The sequence below is a fragment of the Rattus norvegicus genome, chromosome 5, assembly GCF_021556685.1.
Source record: "Rattus norvegicus strain SHRSP/BbbUtx chromosome 5, alternate assembly SHRSP_T2T, whole genome shotgun sequence".
NCBI lineage: Eukaryota > Metazoa > Chordata > Mammalia > Rodentia > Muridae > Rattus > Rattus norvegicus.
In genome coordinates, this window is record NC_141538.1 from 172,245,144 (window position 1) to 172,249,458 (window position 4,315).

Sequence of the window (4,315 nt, forward strand, 5' to 3'; positions counted from 1 at the left end):
CCACTGCAGACATGCGAAGCAGTGGGCCATCGCCAGAAAACTCAGGTGACTGGCACGGCCTTTCCTATATGGCTCTTGTCAGTTACACAGAGAAATCTGGTCTCAAAAAAATGAAACAAGACCAACAAAAAACTTACTAAGAGACAAAGACACACAGAGATATATGGAAAACTCAGAGGAATACAGATGTACAGAAACAATGGAGACACAAAGAGACGGGGGAAGAATCAGAAAGACAAATATATGGAGACCAAGAGACATGAAGACAGAGATACACAGTAAGATTACAGAAGAAGAGACATGATGACACACACAGAGGGGGGAGGGAAAGAGAGGGAGGGAGAGAGGGAAAAAGAGAGGGGGGTAGGGAGAGAGAAGAAAGGAAAAGAAGATAGAGGGAGAAGGAGAGGGAGAGGGAGAGAGGGAGAGTGTTGGAGTCCAAAAATTGAAAACAATCTAAGCAGTCACAAGAGTCCAGCAAAGAAAGATCTTTATTTGAATTATTCAGCAAAAACTGTCCAGTCAGGGACAACAGAATAGCCTTGAGAGCTGATGTGTCTTTCAACATTCATCTTTAAGTATTTAAACAGATAACAAAAAGTTCATTGCACTCAGGTTGCTATTGATCAACAATCAGGACTACAGAATAGGCTCCAGAGCTCAACTGCCGTTCTGAGCCAGAATTTTTTTTTTTTTTTTGAAGAGTTATTTGTTTGGACACACCAGAAGAGGGTATCTGATCTCATTACAGGTTGTTGAGAGACACCATGTGGCTTCTGGGAATTGAACTCAGGACCTCTAGTAAGGAGAGGTCAGTGCTGTTAACAGCTGAGCCATTATGCTGGTCATTCACAATGGAATGCTCATCGTTCACAAGACCCAAGGAGAGTGAGAAGCCACCTCAGGCCATGTAAGTTAAAGCTGCCGTTCAGGTGTCCCTAAGCCCTAACAGGGACATTTAGAAGACCCTGCATTGCCTTAGGCTGGATCAGGTTTCCATCTACTCTATACCCAAAAGCTCAGGAATGGACAAACATGCAAACTGAAGGAAACAGGACTGCTGGATCCTGTGACCTTTCCACTCCTGCCTATGCTACTACCCTGTGCCTTGAGATCACCAGTAAGGAACAACCTGGGATCTCCATGTGGAGATCAGGTCATGTTCTGCTCTGTTATTTGGATAAATGCTCTGAGTGACTGTGTTCCTTCTGAGTACAAGGCTGAAGCAGAATGACTCTGCATTTTGTTTGTGTACATAGATAATACCACCTGTCTAGCACAAACCACAGGGGATCAGACCACTTTGGGTGCCAGACCAACAAACGCTAAAAACTCCTCAAATGGATCACATGATGAGAAGAGGACCCTAATACTGGTATATGATGGTGTCCCTGGCCCATTATCAGATCTCCAGTGCAGGAAATTCCTATTTGCTCCTAGGGCTTCAGTTCAGCAGTCCACCAAGCTTTTCTTGAAAGCTGTCCACTAGCACTTCCACTCATCAGGACCTAGTAAGCTTGGACCCAGGTGTGTGTCCAAATAGCTCTGTAAACTGGCTTTGATAAAAGTTAACCCCCTTCAGTAAGTGCATTTGTAAGATTTCTCTGCCTCTGGCATTAATAAAGTTTCCCTCTTTAGTCCTTTATTAACTATTCTGTAACCTACACATCATTCTGCAAGAAGTAATGTATGACCTGTGAGCTAATGTTAGTAATTAAGACTGGAATAATGTAGGGGTAATGTTTATATGCACTGTGTGAAGATGTGTCTCTGTCCTTCCTTGCCTGTCTAAGGCACCCTATGATTAGATAAAATAAAAAGCAAAGTCAGAAAGTAGAACTTGGGTATTCTGAGAAGAGACGGAAACTCTGGGAATGAGTTAGGCAGTTAGGCATGAGAAAGATTAACCATCTGGACTCTGAAGAAGTCAGCCTTATGAAACTGAGGAGAGGTAGCCTACAATGTGACAGACTTAGGTTCATATAAACCAGTTAAATTGAGTTAAGAGCTAGATGGGGAGCAGGTCTAGCTTAAGGCCTAGGAATAAACCCATTTCCTAGGAATGAATAAGTTTCCATGTCCTTTTTCAGGAGCTGGGGCAGGCTTGGAAAAACCCAAACGGTTACAAATCCTAGCACCTGGAAGATTAGAGACAGGATGACCGGAGTTCAAAGCCACCCTCGGCTATAGAGAAATTTCAAGAACAATTCTGGGTTATATAAGATCCATTTGCCAAAACAACTAAAAAAGAAACTTGTGATTGCTAATGGGAGACATCTACCAGGTGAAATCTGAATTAGCTGGAAAAGTAAAGCCAACAAAATTGACACATCTTTTGAATTTACTATTAAAATTCTGAGACACAAACATGTCTGTGTGATTTTCTGACATCACTTGATAATAATAACAGGATAATGAGAATTGGAGTTTTAAGCTGTGCTCAATTCTGAGCCCAAATGAGGAACAGATCCAAGCTGATCCCATCACCCACCCTCCTTGAGGGCTGCCTCTGATTCAGGTCAGAAGTCTAACTGTAAGTCCTTCACTTGACCCCATAGCCCCACCCTTGGACCTACAAGGTTTTTTTAGACCCAATTGGGCTATCACACCGCTTCCTGACTGCTTCACCCACCTTCCCTTCAGAGCGGCCTTAATTCTCACAGCTCCTGTGGAACCTCTTGGCTTCTGTGACTCCAATACTTTCCTGTGGATGAGGATACTCCTCCAGCTCAGTTTCTGACCTTACCTTCTGGCCTCCAAAAAAGCCCTGGTACTGAGTCTCTCTTGAGTGCAGCAATCCAGGAATGGATCACTTGGGTCTTCCTCTGGTGCTCCCTGAACTCTGGGGATGCACTGGACTGCATGTTACTGTGACATTTTCCCTTCCTCTCTCACCATGGGAAGTGTCTTCCATCGCCTCATTCTTCCTCGGGAAAACCTCCAGCCTCCCCACCTGATGCCCAATACGAAGGGCCCTAAATGTATTTGCTTTTGTAATAAAATTTGGCTTCGACATCTATTAGACAATCGATCCAAAGGGCCACCCAAGGCACTAGATCCTAATATTATTTGAGACCGTTACAAATGCTGTGCGCTAACAGGAAGATGGACATTCCCTACTTTTTTCTCAGCTCCAAGCCCTGTTTGTTTTTGTCTGGTCTCCCCAGCACACACACAAATGTTCTGTCTTTTTTTTTTTTTTTTTCTTTTTTTCAGAGCTGGGAACCGAACCCAGGGCCTTGCGCTTGCTAGGCAACCGCTCTACCACTGAGCTAAATCCCCAGCCCCATGTTCTGTCTTTTAAATCACCATTGATGGGTCTGTACGCTTGTTACAAGCGGGAGCCCAGAGCTTGACCTAGCCATAGGGAGAGAAAGCAAAGGAGTAGGCAGAAGCATGAGCAGCCCACCCCTCCCTGCACAAGCTCCTGCCTGGCTGGTATGCCTCTCAGCTCCCTCCTGTAGCATCTTGTCTATAGCCAGGACTGAGAAATCCTTACTACAAGCTTTCTTTGTGTTCAGCTTAATGGATTTAGTTTTACCGGGATTCAGGTGTATGAGTGGCATTAAACAATTAAAAGCTGGCTCTGGGGTGCTGGGGAGATGGCTCAGCAGTTAAGAGAACTGTTTGCTTTTCCAGAGGTTCTGAGTTCAATTCCCAGCAACTGTATGGTGGCTCACATTTGCTAAGGTATAAATCTCATCTCAAGATTTGTAAGCATATTGGGTATGATTAAAAACCTGCAAAGTCTACAGGATGTAAAGTGAATAAGTAAAAAAAGTAAAATTTAAATGTAAAAAACTCTGTAATGGGGTTGAGGATTTAGCTTAGTGGTAGAGTGCTTGCCTAGCAAGCGCAAGGCCCTGGGTTCGGTCCTCAGCTCCGGGAAAAAAAAAAAACAAAAAACTCTGTAAAATCTGTCACACAGGAAGTAGAAGGGAGGGACATTCAGTTTGGAGGTTTATTGAGAGAGGGGTATACCTGGTGGGAAGTAGCCTTGAGGCAGAAGGTCAACTGGGTGCTTTCTCTGCTTCTTTTTCTGAGACAGCAGGCATCTGCCCCATGAGTCTTCATTGGTAGAATCAAGTGATTGAGATTTTACTGTCTAATAACAGTAAGAGGTTTATCAACAGGCAAAGACTAAAATTAATTCAAAATCAAACATGTAATGAATGCAGACCTCATCTATGTTTTCTTGTGTAAGTTCCCTGAAGCCTTTTTTTATTTTTACACAAACAGGCACACTTCACATTGTGCATGCAGTCATACCAACCAATCATCACTGCCAGAGAACCTCAGCTCCCAGAAGAGAATA

At 43.7% G+C, this 4,315-nt stretch overlaps 1 long non-coding RNA gene across 1 annotated transcript; it reads left to right on the forward strand.

Moving 5' to 3' along the window:
- Positions 1 to 607: 607 nt before the first annotated feature.
- On the forward strand, positions 608 to 2,367 carry LOC134487048 (uncharacterized). Its single transcript, XR_015621387.1, has 2 exons — positions 608 to 910; positions 2,091 to 2,367. It is a non-coding gene; the product is annotated as an uncharacterized LOC134487048 (long non-coding RNA).
- The last annotated feature ends 1,948 nt before the right edge of the window (positions 2,368 to 4,315 follow it).